Source organism: Bos grunniens, chromosome 28 (genome assembly GCF_055505025.1).
Source record: "Bos grunniens cultivar Pamir isolate PY7600 chromosome 28, Bosgru_T2T1.0, whole genome shotgun sequence".
NCBI classification, from domain to species: domain Eukaryota; kingdom Metazoa; phylum Chordata; class Mammalia; order Artiodactyla; family Bovidae; genus Bos; species Bos grunniens.
Window position 1 is genome coordinate 11,602,883 of NC_141192.1, and position 17,041 is coordinate 11,619,923.

At 49.4% G+C, this 17,041-nt stretch overlaps 1 long non-coding RNA gene across 5 annotated transcripts in view; it reads left to right on the forward strand.

Moving 5' to 3' along the window:
* Positions 1-17,041, forward strand: part of LOC147342850 (uncharacterized) — a 223,889-nt gene that overhangs the window by 25,686 nt on the left and 181,162 nt on the right. The window lies entirely within an intron of this gene.

Genomic DNA, 17,041 nt, shown 5'->3' on the forward strand with positions numbered 1-17,041 from the left:
AAATTACCCATTTGCCAGTCAAATCATCCATTCACCCATCTGTTATGTTATTTCCACACATCTCTCCATCCGAGCATCCATCTATTCTTCCATCCATATACTCTGGTTGAATGCTTGTGCTAGGCCAGGCCCCGTGCAGGTTGCTAGGATACAGAGATAAACAGTTCACCCTCTCTGCTCTGAGAGTATCCCCAGTCTAGTGACCAGTTATAAACATCCACGTCTTCTCAGCCATGTCAAGTTGTAATGAAGGTGAAAGTTGTTTCATGGATCCAGAGGATTAACTGACTCCAACTCAAATGACACCTCCTCTAGGAGGTGATTACACCATGTGACCACACCATATGACATGGGAATTTGACAGGCAGAGAAGAGGGTGAAGGGCATTTCTGGCAGATGGACCAGGCTTTACCAAGGCCAGAGCTCTTCAAATACACAGCATGTTTAAGGGGACACAGCACTGTGACTGCAGGTGGCTGAGTAGGGAGACAGGCTAGAGAAGAAGGAGCCGTGCTCAGGGCCAGAGGGTGGACAGCCTTGGATGTTAGGTTAAGGCTCTTGAATTTCCCTGTGGTCCTTGAGGCACCAGGGAGCAGCGGGAAACAGAGATGTGGCCTGGTCAGATGTATACATTAAGATCATCCCAGCTGCATTAAATATTTCTGAGGCATGTGTACCTGGGTTTGGATCCTTCTATTAAGATGTTGGGCAAACGAATTGCTCTGTTTCTGCTCCAAAATGGAGGGGATACTCTCCACCTCACTGATTTGTGTGGTATAAATGAGATGTTACCTGAAAAGTGCCTGGCATAGTTCCTGATACATAGTAGACGCCCCCTGAAAAGTGAAAAAGTGAAAGTGAAAGTCACTCAGTTGTGTCCAGCTCTTTGTGACCCCCATGGACTATACAGTCCATGGACTTCTCCAGGCCAGAATACTGGAGTGGATAGCCTTTCCCTTCTCCAGGGGATCTTCCCAACACCCAGGTCTCCCACACTGCAGGCAGATTCTTTACCAGCTGAGCCACAAGATGCCCCCTAACCACCTTATTCTGAACTCTGCCCAGACCCAGCTGGAATGAGAGTTTGGGTCTTCTGCCAGTCGTTTAATCTCCAAGGACCTCAATTTCCTCATCTACAGAATGGGCACAAGAATGACAACCACGTAGGATTGCTGTGAGGAGTGAACTAGGTGATGGAATGTGTTGGACGTCACCACAGGGGCGTAAGACTCAGAGAACCGGTGATGCCCCAGCTTGGGACTTGGGGACTGGCCCAGTGACCCTGGGTGCTCTGGCACAGGGCCACGTGAAACTCCTCCCGCCCATGAGTAGCTCCCTCATCCCCGCCCTGCCTTGCCCTGCCCAGCTGCTCTGAGGAGATGGCTCCCTGGCCCCATGACTGTAGCTGCTAATCTCCAGCAGCAGCGGTCTGAGGCGAGACCCGACACGTCCGTAGCACTCAGCACCCTGGTTTACCCATTGCTGTGGTTCCGTGAAAGAAAGTGTTAGTTGCTCAGTTGTGTCCTACTCTGCTACCCCATGGACTGTAACCCACCAGGCTCCTCTGTCCATGGGGATTCTCTGGGCAAGAATACTGGAGGGGGTTGCCGTGCCCTCCTCCAGGGGATCTTCCCGACCCAGGGATTGAACCAGGTCTCCTGCATTGCAGGCGGATTTGTTACTGTCTGAGCCACCAGGGAGTTCTCCCCACTGACCTTGGGTCCTGCCTGATGGGCCAGGAAGAAGTCAGAGACAGATGTGTCCAAGAAAAATCCATGTCTGTAAAGGGCCACCCCACCTACCTTCTGCAGTGAGTGGAAATGTGGAGTGGGAACATCTCATACCCATGCCCTCTCACTTGTCACTTGTCCCCCGAGGAAGCCTCAGTTAGCTCATCTGAAAAATGGGAATGATACTACCAACCTCGCAAATTCTATCTTGGGGTCAAGAAAAAACAGGGAAGAGAAAGACCTTTGTAAAATGTCAGGTGTGTTCCGTGCCTAGTGGCAGAGTCTCCTAGTTCCTGGCCTTGTTCTCAAGGACAGCGATGCCCTCCTATGGGAGCAAACGACAGCCAGGCTGATGGCCAAAGCGAACACCTTCCAGAAAGAAAGGTTCTGGGGAACTCGGAACCAGGAAGGCCCTTGAATTCCTTCCTTCTTACCTGGCCTTGCTGCCCTGCACACGTACACATTTGTACACACAAATGCACACTCACGCATCCATACCTCATACATGCACATATGACACCAATTCATAAATTCGTACATGTCTGCTTACACAACACAGGCGCACACAGCACCACACCCCATGTCCACGTGTACCTGCACTTCTCCAGGATGTGTGCATGTGTTCACTCACACATGCACAAACCCTGTTACACACCCTACAACCCCTTCACAAATGATAGCTTTTCAGCAGTAGAAATACCCACACTTCACTGTGCTGACTTTGATACCCTGAAGCAGAAAGTACCAGAATAAACATCACACTATAAAATGGCAGCTCTGTAGATCTAGAAAATAAGGGAAAGATTATAGCGAGCACCTTGGCCTCCCTCATTTGCTACTTGCTGACTTACAGCTAGGGAAAATGAAGCTCAGAGGGGCAGAGAGCAGGCCACAGACAGCTCTGTGACCTTGGCCAAGACAGGAGTCTCATTATGGTCATGCAGCTTTTCTGACAGCCTAAGCCTCTTCTTGTTGCTCTTCTGCTCTGAACATGGACTCTGGCAGCCCCTGTGGTCACCCAGCCCCACACTATGTTCTCAGCTCCTCATTCGGGGCAGGACAGAGATAAAGTCCCTGACAGGAACACGAGCGGCCCCCTCCAGGGATGACACAGACAGTGGGTCACTTCCCAGGTGAATCTTCTGAGAGGACAGAAGAGCTTGGCTGTTCACTCCAGAAAGGGTGGTGTCCAGGGGCTGGCTTATCTATGGGTACCCCAAGCCCAAGGCCAACAGATTTCTATTTTTCCAAGAATATTTGATACTTGAAAAAAAATGATCGACTTCAAAAAATGACTGCAAAATCAAAATTAATTGATGTTTAATTGAATATGTGCATAATGTAACATCATGTCAAGTTGTTAAATTCAACTCGTCTCAGCGCCTATGAAGTTATATGTAAATGATATCTGAAGTGGGATGTAGATGCATTCTGATGTGTTTATTATGATGTGGTCTGACATTCTAGAGTGACGGGGTTGCAGAGGGGGGCTATGGAGATTTAAAAACAGCTCTACTGTGGCGAGGCAGCATGGTGGTGCTGCCCATAATGGCTGGACTACTTTCTGACAGTCCTGTCAGCACCTGCTGGGGACTCCTTGGAAGAGTTGAGCGTTTTCAGTATCCGCCAAGGATAAGCTAACCTTTGGACAACCATTTGGACTCTGATATTCTAGAATCTTCCTGGACAATCCAGCAGGTTCATGCAGCAGCTGAATCTGTAACGTTTGCCCTGGTTGTCTCACTGAGGCAGATGGGGTAAGGCAGGACAACCTGAAGAAGCAGAGATTATCCTCAGCTTCGGGGACCAGGGACCGCCAGAGTTCAGGTGTCTGAAAGAAGAAAGAGCAGCTCTGCTAAAAAGAATTACAACGGGGCTCACTCTGCACAGCCTGGGGCTGTTTGCACAGCCGTTGTAGGCTGTTGATCTTGTTTTCTCTTTGAGATCACATTGGGCGATCAGGATGAGTTTACAAAGCTGGGCAATGGGGCCAGGGAAGTTCAGGAGGGTTGAAGAAGTGTCTCAGGTTCTCACCGCTGAGAAAGCACAGCTCTGGGACCAGAGCCTTGCCCTCTTGACTCTGGGCTAGGCAGAGCTCCCCTGCCCTACCTCTTGACCTTCCGGATCCCTGCATTTGCATCTGGCTTCCTCCTGCCTGCAATCTCCAGGCCTCTATCACCCAGCTGCCCGAGCCCAGCATGCTCTTGGAGTGGGTTCCTACTCACAAGGAGCCAGGCGCTCCCTCACACCCCCCAGCCTCCTGTGCTGAGATTGGCCTGTGTCCTAGTTCTGGCTACTGGACTGTGAGCAACAGGGGTGTGTCCCTTCCAGCCTGCAGATCTGATTTATCCTGAGGCTAATGGAGTGTGGGGCTCCAGGCCCCTGTCTTGTCCTGGCCCTGCTCTCTGGGGGCCTTGGGTATGTTGTTTTATAATTTCTGTGTACAGTGGTGTTGGAGCAGCTGTAAAAAATATAGATATAAAATATATGTAAAAATATATTTTACGTGTATTATAATTTTATATAAATTATCTTAGAGCCCCTACATTGTGTAAGTTTCAGGCCCAGGAAACGTGCGTGTGCCCCTGTGACGGAGGCAGTTAATGAATGTGTAGCTCTACCATCTGCTGTCCCCTCTTCTGCAGTGGCCTTAGAGGCCAAAGCGACAAGATGAAGGAAGGATGCTTGCCTGGTGTAGGCCTTTATGTGACTGAGAGTAAAGCTATATGAAGTCACGGAGACCTGGGGATTGTTACACAGCTTAACCTACAATGCTGACCCATGTGTACACTTTCATTTCCATTTCACAGAAGTGGAGACAGGCTTTGTCTTTGGCGGGTGGTGCTGGTGTTCCTAGAGTCGCAGTGGGGAAGAGCAGGGACTTGGAGCTTGCTTCTCGCAGAGACCAGGACTGTAGGAACCGTGGTCTGTGGACTCCAAATCCAGAGCTCTGAGTGCAGGAGACTTGGGTTAAGGCCAGGTGTTCTAGAGGCCTCATGGAGACCAGCCCATTTCCCCAGGGACCACAGAGTGAGGGGTCAGTGGTGTAGGGTTGAGCTGAGCCTGGAGCAACTCTGGGAGTATTTGAAGGTGTTGGGCGCTCTCTGGGACATCTGGGTCCCTGCAGCTCAGCACCTCAGATGCTGACTTCACAGAAGGAGGTCAAGGTCACGTGCAGTCTGTTTCTACCAGTGTGGATGCAACAAGCAGACCTGACTCCTGGCACAGCTGTTCCCTGATACGACTTTAGAACCAGGCTTGACACCCTCGCCTGGGAGAGGGGAGAGGCCACAGGTTTGAAGATCTGAGGGATTAGGGCAGGAGGGGCTGTGAACTGGTGGCCAGCTCTGCCTGCTCTGGGCTGAAGGCAGTGGCTGCTGGAGTGCAGGAGACCCCAGGGGCCCATGAGCCAGAGCTCCAAGAACATCAGAGATTCATGTTGCCTTCTTAAGGGTAGTATCCTTAATAAACTGTTCCATGCATAGTGCTGAATTCATTCTTCAACTGCTAATCAAACCAGTGGGTATCACGTGGGGCTGTGTATGGTCTGAACATGTATATTTTCCCAACTATACGCAAGCATGTATGTGCTACACAAGTAGGCGTGTCCAGCATTGTATCTAAATGGAGAGTGTAGTACCTATTGTGGTGAGGGGATTAAGTAAAATAACTGGATGTAGTGCGTTAGCAGGGGCTTGACCCAGAGCAGCATTTGGTTCATACGTGCTCCATGCTAAGTTGCTTCAGTCGTATCTGACTCTTAAACCCCATGGACTATAGTCTGCCAGGCTCCTCTGTCCATGGGATTCTCCAGGCAAGAATACTGGAGTGGGATCTTCTCCGGGGGGATCTTCCTGACCCAGGGATCGAATCGCAGTCTCTTTTGTCTCCTGCATTGGCAGGTGCGTTCTTTACCACTAACTCAGGATATATATATATATATATATATATAATGATCACTATTATTATTGCTCTTGCCCTGGTTGTACATATTTGCACAGCTCCGTAGCTCTGGTGCCACCAAAGGGAGGGCTCTGCGGTACTGGTGTAGTCCCCGGACCTTTCAGAGCCCAGCTCTTTTTCCTAGTGATGCTCTGGTCTGGGTGGTCTACAGGCTCCTGTCCTCTGTGTTGGTCCCTAGTGGACTCTTTTAACTGGTCAGCAGAGCTAGAGCAGCAGTGAGTCTAGGCAGCCTTGGGTGGCCTCAGAGGCTTCTGCCAGCTGGGCTGTGCTCTGGTCCTGTCTGCCGCTGCTGTGGCTGAGCACGGCAGCTCTCCTGGGTGCACAGAGCGGCACCAGGCAGCTCTGACCCAGCCACATGCCAGCTGTGACGTGCCCTCTGCTCTCTCCCGCCGCGAGTGAGCAGCTTGACAACTCGCTTGGCTTGAGATAGGAAAGACCCCTCCCTGAGCCGGGTCTTGTCTAGAAAGCTCTCCCCATCGTGCTAGGTCAGGTTCACTAGAAACAGAGGGTGAAATGGGGATTCCGGGGCAAGTGCCTTGTTGAGGGGTGTTTTCAGAAGAAGCCAGTGAAGCAGTCAGTGAGCGAAGCCAGAGAGGCCTCCTACAAAGCAGAGATGTAATGGTCTCTTACCCTGATCTCACTGGAAATTCTAGAGTATGAATTGCACCAAAGATTTGTCCCAATTTGAAGCAAAGGGGCTTGGATTTATTTATTTTTAAAGCAATTTTTTTAATTGGAAGATAATTGCTTTACAATGTTGTGTTGGTTTTTGCTATGTGACAACATGAATCAGGAGCTGAGATTTAAACTCCAGCATCTGTAAGTCAAGGATAGAGTGCTCAGTCGCTCAGTCCTATCTGACTTTTTGCGACCCCATGGACTGTAGCCCACCAGGCTCCTCTGTCCTTGGGATTCTCCAGGCAAGAATACTGGAGTGGGTTGCCATTTCCTCTTCCAGGGGATCTTCCCAACCTGCCTCTCTTGCACCTCCTACATTGGCAGGCGGATTTTTTACCACTTGTGCCACCTGGGAAGCCCAAGAAATTCCTGAATCTTCTGCAGAGTTGGCTCCTATCAGCCAAGGGCAGTTCTGTGGGGAAGGGTACGGTGTGTGCTGTTAGTAACCCACCATCTCCCCACCCCTTGCTTGACAGCTGGGGGGTGGAGCTGTGGGCCGGCAACGGGTCCATGCGGGGCACGGATCACACCAACCATGCCCTACACTGCCACTTGTTCTCTTCAAGGATGAACTTGTATTCTTCCCGATTTAGTTCTCCTTGGCTTAAGAAACACCCATTATCTGGACCTACTGTGCACCTGGCCACAGGGAGGACTGCCTGTCCGGGCCTGTGGTACCTTCTGTTCTACTCCCACCCACTCTGACCCCCCGGGCCTTGCTCTTTCACTCTAAGACCTGCCCAAGGCTGCGTTCACCAAGGCCACGTGAGAGTATTTGCTCCAAAGCAGAGGAGGTTGACCTGGAGAATTGATTTTCTGTTATGAAAGGTGCTAGAAAGGACCCATTTTCTTTGGAATTGATGCTGGGAGGTGGAGGAAAGGTCTAACGTATGCATGTTTTTTTCCTTTCTGCAAACTTTCCAGCCAAGCGGAGGAGGCTGCACAGAGAAGCGCTCTCTCTCCTGCCCTCCTCCCCACCCTCTCCCTCCTGCTGGGCTGTCTCAACTGCAGCCCAGCCTTGTAGCTACTGCTGGGGAAAACAGAAAACCACAGCTATGTGGCACCAAACAGGCCTGCATCATGTTTACGCAATGACAGAGGCCTGGGCCTGACTCCAAAGAGGTGGGGGCCTCTGCAACAGCTCAGACAGCCCTTCCACGTCCAAGGCTGTGCTTTGGAGGCCAAGAGGGCTGAAAAGCCTTTGGCGGTCACTGCCTCCAAGACTCTCATTTCACCAGGAGGCCTAGAGACAGGGAGTGAGTTGGCCAAGGTCGCGCAGAGAACTGAGTTCTGGTTTGGGAAACGTGGGAGGGAGGGCTAGGCTGAGGTTCCTGGAGGATGGGGTCGGGGGTGTGGGGGATGGGAGGGACTTGTTCCAGCTCGGTGTGGCTGCTCTCAGCTCCTGCCCGCTCCTCCCCTCCTGTCTTTCACTCTGCGTTGGCAGGTGGATTCTTTACCACTGAGCCACCTGGGAAGCCCACCCTCTACATCCAATTCAGCTCAGTCCCCGAGCCTGCCACCTCAGCTCTCTCCCTGTTAACACTTTTCCACGAAATGTGTGGCCGCCATCCTTTAGAACTCTGGAAATTTGAGCACTTGTTTCCGCTCCAATGTTTTTGAGGTCACCAATGAGGTGTGATTCCTACCTTATTTATTCTGTATTTGGAGGTCTTTGTTCTGTATCTGACACCGTGATTCCCACCCCACCCCACCTTATCATATACCCACTCCCCTTTTGTCTTTTTTAAGTCTTTATTGAATTTGTTTTAATATTGCTTCTGTTTTTTTTTTGTTGTTGTTGTTTTGGATTTTTGGCCACGAGACATGTTGGATCTCAGCTCCCTGACCAGGAATGGAACCCACATCCCCTGCACTGGAAGGCGAGGTTTTAACCCCTGGACCACTGGCCAAGTCCCCCACTCCCCCTTCTTGAATCAACAGTCTGACCCCTCCTCAGTCCTCAGCAATACATCCTCTCTGTCTAATTCTAATGCCCCGAACTGGTTTCCCCCCCGCTTTCTGTTTTTAGTCTCGGCACTTTTTGCCTAGGAAATGAGTGAGGAATAAGAAAACCTTCCTTTATTCCTAGGGATACAGCTGTATCCATGCTGTTGAAGACTTGAAAGTGACATTCTCAGATTACCCATCCTCTGCTCTGAATCTCCATAGATCATTATTACCTATCAGGATGCCCTTCCTGGATATCTACCAAGTTCTAATTAGAATCAGCATCTCCTACATCAAGTTGATCATTTTTTTATATTTTTAAAAATATTTATTTCTTTGGCTGTGCCAGTTCTTAGTTGAAGCTCAAGAGATCTTTGATCTTTAGTCGCAGCGTGTGAGATTTAGTTCCCTGACCAGGGATTGAACCGTAGGCATTGGAAGCTCAGAGTCTTAGCCACTGGACCACAAGGAAGTTCCAGGCTCATCATCTTCTTCACCAATGTCCTTCATTCTTGGTTAAAAACTCCATTCAGTTGCCAGCATCAGAAATCTGGATTTCATTTTTGATGTGGGCTAACTAATCCCTCTCCCTACCCCAAGATGTTGACATCCTAATTCCTTTGCAGATGTGATGAAATTGAGGATTTTGAGATTGGAAGATTATCCTGGATTATCTGGGAGAGCCTGATATAATCACAACAGACTTGACAGGAGGGAAACAGGAGGCTCAGAATGAGTAGTAGGTGATGTGACAGTGGAAACAAGAGGTTGGAGTGATGTAGCCACGGGCCAAAGATTGCTGACAGTCCCTGGAAGAGGTGAGGAAGCCAGAAACTGGAAGAGGCCAGAAATGATTTTTCCTCTGGAGCCAGCCTCCGGAAAGAATAGTCCTGCTGATACCTTGAGTTTAGCCCTGTGAGATTCATTTTGGATTTATGGCCTTCAGAACTGTAAGAGAATAAATGTATGTGTTTTCTCAGTAAGTTTGTGGCAATCTGTTAGAACAGTCGTGGAAAACTGATAGCACTTTCATATTCTCCATCACTGGTTATACTCATTTGGTCTCAAATCCTATCGAATTTCTCTCTAAAATATCTTTTAGATTTGCTCTCTCCTCCATTCTGTCCTGAAGCCCATGCCATCCTCATTTCTCCCAAGAGCTTTAACTAATCACCCTATGTTTCTAAACCATCCCTTCTGTTGCTTCCAGAGTTAGACTCTGACTTGTGTTTCGTAGAAAAGATTGTGCCTTCTTCCACAACCTTGACTTCCAGGCTAGGGAAGTCAAGAGTGTTTAGACTTTAGAAGATCAACGTGTTTAGGCTTTGGGGAGCCGTGGGATGTGTGCTGTGATCAGTTCCTAACCTCTCTTTCTTGCCCGTATCCCTACCTCATACCCTGCCATTGAGTCACATGGGATCAGCCGCAGGCACCCTGCTGTATCGACCTTATCCAAAAGTACCCCTCTATGACTTCCACTAAATCTTAAAGAATCTGGGGCCTTCTTTGAACCTCAACTTTCTCATCTCTCCCATTAAGGGTCTTGTCCAGATGAGCTCCACAGCTGTATGGAACCCTTTACCCTGAATAACTGAACCAAGTCAACTTCGTTGACCACCCAAGCGTTCAAAAGTTCTCTCAGCGGCCACTAACCCACCCTGTCTTGGGAATAGATGGTGTGTAATGGGCTGTACTTCCCACTGACGCCCTCTCAGAGTCAGTGGGCTGTGCGTACATGTGCAGCACATGTGGGTTTGTACGTGTGTGTTTTGAGGGGGAACAACAGAATTCTAAACAGTTTATTAAAGAGCCACTAAAGGCGCCTTGGCTATGAAATTTCTCCAGGAAAAAAAAAATTCTCTATTTTGACGATTTTAAGTGTTAATGATTCAAAACCATATGGATCACATTTCCCTCCCATCCGTATGGTTTTTAAAAAGTATCAGTGAGACTGCTTAGGGCAAAATGCATTTATGATTCTATCGATCCAGCAGCTTTGTGAAGGCCATTCAACAGATCTGAGAGCCTGGCAGGCCAGAATGCGGGTCCTTCCCTGGGCGCTTGCTTCGTAGTCTCCAAGGAAAATTGCTCTTGGCATCTAGGGAGAGTTTTCGGCCTGCAGCTTGGTGGGAAAGGAATGCTGTATCCCGGTGGGGTTTTTTTGCAAAACCTCCAGAACTAATTTTAAAATGACTTAGTCTTTGGCAGACTGAAGAGGTGTTAACTCAAACCCGGGTGTATTTCAAGGGAAATGTAATTAGAAAAATGCTCTCCTAGTTAGCTGGGAGACTGTGCCGAGCAATAAAGATTCTTGTTGGGTAGCTGTTTGGTGAGATAAAAACGTGCTACATCAGGGTCCAGGTGTAGGCACATGTGTGGGCTCCCCACCTCCCTCCCCTGCCCAGGTACAGGGGCCATGAAACCCATCCATGCTGCAAGGACACAGCAGAAATCCTGCTTCCACTGTGCAAGGACAAATTCTGGGAGTTTGTCTTCCTTTCACTTTGTCCCTTTGGCATATTGGACACACACTCATGACCACTATCTGCAGCACTGCTTGCTGTCTCCCCATTGGGTTTGACTCTTGCCCCAGCTTTGCGATCCTGTAGGGAAGTGACTTGTCAGTATCCTATATCCATCATCGTCAGGGACTAGCACGTGGCTTGATGTGTAGTCGAGTGGGATGAACGTGGAGGGAACAGGGTAAAATTTGAGAAGCTCTAGTAGTGTTTCTGGAGAAGGCGATGGCACCCCACTCCAGTACTCTTGCCTGGAAAATCCCATGGACGGAGGAGCCTGGTAGGCTGCAGTCCATGGGATTGAGAAGAGTCGGACATGACAGAGTGACTTCCCTTTCACTTTTCACTTTCATGCATTGGAGAAGGAAATGGCAACCCACTCCAGTGTTCTTGCCTGGAGAATCCCAGGGACGGGGGAGCCTGGTGGGCTGCTGTCTGTGGGGTCGCACAGAGTCAGACACGATTGAAGTGACTTAGCAACAGCAGCAGTGTTTCCCTCATCCGTTCATTTGATCCAACCACTCATCAACCCCCCCATCCATTTTCCTTTTCAACCACCCACTGGCCACCCATCTATGCATCCTTCCATCCACACAGCCATCCATCCTCCACCATCATCTATTCATTCTTCCATCCACTTATCTACCTACCCATCAGGCACTCATTCAATAGATTAGATGCTTTTTCTTTAATCACACTGTATTTAATGTAAAATGATCTTGGAAATTTTTCAAACCCTTTGACTCTACTAGCATATTAAACAACAAGGAATACCCGCCTCAATATATCTTAATATTATGCCATATGTACTTAAATTTTTTCTTATTAATCAAAATACTATAGAAACGGTTAAAGGTGTATATGTGAACCTCCACAATTCTGTCTTCTTATCTCTCCAAAGATGGTGTTTCTCATTCTCATGCATGTTTTAATTTTTTTTCTTACCATGTATTTGTGTGTTCGTAAACAATGCAAAGGTTGATTTTTCAGGTTTTCACTGATACTTTTTTTAGGTCTTCCCTGTAGCTCAAAGGGTTAAGAGTTCTCCTGCAATACAGGGGACTGGGGTTCAATCCCTGGGTCAGGAAGATCCTCTGGAGAGGGGAATGGCAATCCACTCCAGTATTCTTGCCTGGAAAATCCCATGGACAGAGGAGACTGGTGGGGTCCGTGGGGTCGCAAAGAGTCGGACATGACTGAGCAACTGTTACTACTACTAAACAATGCAAAAGTTGGTTTTTCAGGTTTTAAAGCCCTATGGAAATGATGTCCCACTGTTGGTGTCATTTTATAACTTGATTAATTTTTGCTTATGGTCCTTATGGTCCTGTTGCACTTTTTATGTGTACATCTATTAAAGCAATTATTAGCTTGCTGTATGCTCATCTTGGTCTCCCATTTAGATTGCAAGCACAGTCCAGAGGGCAGAGAGCTCATCTTCACATCACCATTTCCCCAGAGCCTGGCAGAATCCAGCTGACTGACTGTGTTGATAATGGGCAAAGCTCTATTGAGTGCCAACCCTGTACCAAGTGCCAGGCTGTGGGGTGGGTACTCAGATGTGGCTCAGCCTCGAACTCAGCTCCAGGGTTCAAAGACAGTCCAGATCTAGAACCAGGCTAGAGGTGGGAAGGAGTCTACAGAAATGTGAAGGAAGACTGAAAAGTTTGATGATGGGGGAGAGGGTCGGGAAAGGCTTGACTTATTAACAAGTGATAGGAGTCAAATTTGAATGATAAGGAGAAGTTTCACAGGCAGGTGAAGAGGGAGCAGGACTTTCATAGTAGAAGAAACTGTACAGCTGAGACTTGGCATCCAACGCCAATGATTCCTGTTTCCTCGCCTAGGAGATGCCTCCATTTAAATTGTTTCTTCACTTAAGGCCTTAGGTCCCTTTGTCTGGTAAACCTTTGCATGCAGCATGGAGTTTTTGAGGCTTTATCTCCTATACCCATTCATCTCTTCATTCATTCAGTCAGCAAATATTTACTGAACACCTACTGTGTCAGGCCTATGCTAGGGAGCCAGAAGGGTGTTTCTTGCCCTCAGTCTTGTGGGGAACAACAGAGACAGCAAAGCAAACAGATAGGAAGAATGTCAGATGGCAAGAGTCCAGTGGGTTACTGAGTCCCAGATTGGGACTGTACTTGGGCGGTGGGACTCCTCTCTGAGATTTGAATGATAAGAAGGAGCAGCTATTGCAAGACCATGGGGAGAACATGCAGGAAGGAGAGAACTGGCTTGCTCCAGGCAAGGAGAATGTCCTGTGTGTCTGGGACAAGACTGAAGAGAGAAGCAAGAGGTAAGAGCAGTCGTAAGATTGCCTGTGGGGTAGGTAAGAGGTATGTGCTTTATTTCAACCAGACGAGGAGACTTAAGAGGGTTTTTAAACAGAGAAATGATGGGATCAGTTACTTTTAAATGAATTAAAGTAGGGGCCCGAGGGCTGGAGCCGGAAAAGAAGCCAGGAGGCTCTTGTACAGTCCCGGTCAAAGTGGCTGCCGCTGACTCTGGTGGTTGGCAGTGGCGATGGAGAGGAGCTTTGGGGTGTGTTTTCAAGGCAGAGTTCATAGGCTTTGCTGCAAGGGTGGATGTAGGAGAAGAATGAAAGGGCAAGTTTGTGACCTCGAACCTCTGGTGAATGGTGGGAGTCATGGTCACTGAGAGGAGCAGATTTGGAGGTTGGAGCAGGAATAGAGAGTTTTGCTTTGGCTCCATTGATCTGGAGACGCCTCTGAGACAGCCAAGTGGAGCTGCCCATCAGGCGACTCAAGTTGGGGTCCTAGGGAGAGGCCACACCTGGAGATGCTGCTTTGGCTATCTGGAAATGACATCTGGTAACTGGGAGGTGCCTTGTCCTGTCCACCCTCCAGGAGGTGCAGCTCACAGCCTCCCCCCACATGCACTGTGTCCCTTCTGAGGACTAGGCAGGACAGGGATTAATGCGCCCATTTTATAGCTGGGGAAACAGAGGCCCAACAAGGGCAGTGAGTCGTCTGACCACCCAGGCAGAGTCTAGTCCCCGCTCCCTGCCCCAGGCCTGGGTTATCCCCAGACCTCCTCTACATCGCTGGGTGAGTGAAGGCAGCTTCAGCCTTCCCTGAAGGTCTGATCTTCAGACCTTGATCTTCCTCTGTAAACTCCCTTTGTGGTTTTTATGGTGCATCCAAGCTCAAAGATGCCAGAACCAGGGCTCGTATCCAGCCTTTCCCTGCATGTGCCTGTGTATGTTCTGGTGACCTGTGCCGGCCAGGGGCTGACAGTCACTCAGTGAGAAGCACTATGATGGGCTGCTACACTTCACATTGTAAGGGAAGGGCAATCAGATATCAGGTCGTGATGGGCGGGAAAGGACTTACAAAAATCATAACTTGCATCCCTAAGCGCTTACATTGCTACAGACATGAGGCATGGTTCTAAATACATGCGAGGTACTACACACTTGAAAAGTAAGTACAAGAATCATAGCCATTTTACAGAGAGGAAGCCAGGCATGCCTTGATGGTCAGGGTCTCACAATAAGGAGCAGAACCAGGACTAGACCCAGGCGGCTCCGCTCTCAGCCATATCACTCCAAGTGGTGTTAAATCAGTATGTTGCCGCCACCTATTACATTAGAGGTGGGGAAACTGAGACCCCGTGTGTGAACCATTTCCATTGGATCATATGGAAGTTGCAGGTCCCCGTGACCCACACCTTGTGTTGGTAGGAGGTTCCAGGGACAAGGTTCCCTAGGATACGGGTCTTTGCCTGCCTATTTGTGATAAGCCCTTGACAACGTAAATAGCCATGGCTTGGGGAAACAGGAAGGGCAGACAGAGGGCCCTAGCACACAGGCCATGGCCAGATGAGCTAATGGCTGGAAGGAGAGGCTCACGTGCCTGGTGAGCTGTACCCGCGGGAGCTGGTGACCAGGAAGGGGATCGTGCTGGGACTCTTCCAGGCATAGGGAGGCCTGGCCTCCATCTCCTCCACCAACTAAGCAACTGTGTGACCCGGGGCTAGGCCTGGTCCTCCGCTGGGCTACACCAGCTTTGTCTCTAAAATCAGGGCTGGGTTAGAGTCAGAGCTGCCATTCTACAAGTAAATATAGTTAGCCCTCCATATCCATGGGTTCCACACCCACAGATTCTATATCCACAGATTGACAATATTTGGGGAAAAAATTTTCAGAAAGTTCCCAAAACACTGAACTTGACTTACTGTACTCCAGCAACAATTTATGTAGCATTTACATTTGTTTATAATTATTTACAGGGCACTTGCATTGGCTTCCCCCGTGGCTCAAGGGTAAAGAATCTTCCTGCAATGCAGGAGATGAGGGAGACGAGGGTTCAATCCCTGGGTCGGAAAGATCCCCTGGAGGAGGGCATGGCAACCCACTCCAGTATTCTTGCTGGGAAATTCCATGGACAGAGGAGCCTGGCAGGCTACTGTCCATGGGCTCGTAAAGAGACATGACTGAGCAACTGAACACACAACATACATTGTATTAGGTCTTATACATAATCTAGAGATGATTTATAGTGTATGAGATGAGGTATGTAGGTTAAATGCAAATATTCGCCATTTTATATAAGGCACTTGAGCATTCATGGAGTTTGGTATCTGTGGGGGATCCTGGAGCCCTTCTATTGTGAATGATGGGCTCCAATGAAGTTAGTGCCCACTGTGTGCCCAGTGAGGGGTGTCTGTGATTGGGAACCACCCCCTGCCCCATCTTTTATTGTGGTACCAGCAGGTGGACCCTGAACATCTGATAGGGTCCCTTCCTGGGGGTGAGGGGAGGGCATGGTATTAGGGGACATCTCCTTTGAGAGGCCAGCAGAAGAACCCTGGAGGAAATGATTTCTAAATTGAACCCTGAAATGTGAGTAGGAGCTCACTGAGCAGAGGGAACCAGCCTCGGACACTGCTCGATAGAACACATTTAAGATGAAAAGGAGATTGATTTATTTTTTTGTATTGAGGTAAAATTCACATAAGGTAAAATCAGCCAATTTATGAGCGTTTCGTGCATCCAGTCCCTTCTGCCCAGTTCCACCAGCTGTTTTTCACCCTGACCTTGGTGGTTTCCTGTTCTAAACACTATGATTCTATGATTCAAACAGCAGAGCAGTTTCAAGACAAAACACACGTTGGTCACACAGGATGACATCATATTTACAAAAACCATTTTGTGATAGATACGACATCCCCATGTTACACGTGGGGACACTGAGGGAAACTGCAGAGCTCTGTGGTCCAAGGCCACACAGCTGGGCCAGGGCCAGGATTCTCACGCAGACATCTGAGCTCATGTCTCCGGCCCGGGTGTTGGTCTTCAGACCAGCTGGGCACCTGGTTAGGAATTCAGATTTAGGGGCAGGGGCCCAGGCATTTGTATTTCTCATTCCTCTGTCCCCTCAGAATGTGGAAGGACCTGATCCCAGCACCTCAGGGAAGAGGTAGCCAGGATCTGCGGTGGCTCAGGCTCAGGCAAAGGGATCTGAGGTCATGGAAGCCTCAAGGTGGTCCCTTTTCAGCCGTGGCAGCTGGTGGGCTGGCAACTCGACAGTGGTGGGCGTCTGGGGGTAGTGGGGAGGGCAGGTGGAGCAGGGAATGGGGCCCAGGCAGCTCTGGGACAAAGCCCTCTTTGCCAGCATCCCCGGTCGTTGGCCCCGCTGACAAATGGGCCACGGCTTCTCTCATTAATTTGCAGAGTGGCGTGTAATAATAAAACGCTCCTTAAAGCTGGGATGTGGCATGAGCGACTGCTTTCTCAGGTCCTAATAAGGATCATTAACTGCATATGAAAAGGTTTTATAAACATTTGTTAAACTCCCTGAGCTTACTGTGCCCATGGCTCGGGGCGCCCCGAGACAGCTCAGTCAGTCAGAACCAGCTGGAGAGGGAATGATCCGGGGCCCAGGCCCCTGCTGGCACCTTGAGAGCCTCCCCCCTCCCCGTCCCCCGCCCCCCGCCCCAACTCCCATGCTTCTCCCGCTTGGCTGTGAAGTGACTCGGGGCTTCCCGAGCTCTTGCTTCTGAGCAGGCCAATCCAAGGTGTTGAATGAATGGGTGGGTAAGTGGGTGGAAAGCCAACCCCACCATTTCCTAAATCTAGACCTTTGGGCAACCCCTTTTACCTCTCAGAGCCTCACACTCCTCACCTGTGGAGAGGTTATTTGCTCCCTGGGTTTCTGGGAAAAGACTGGCTGCGGT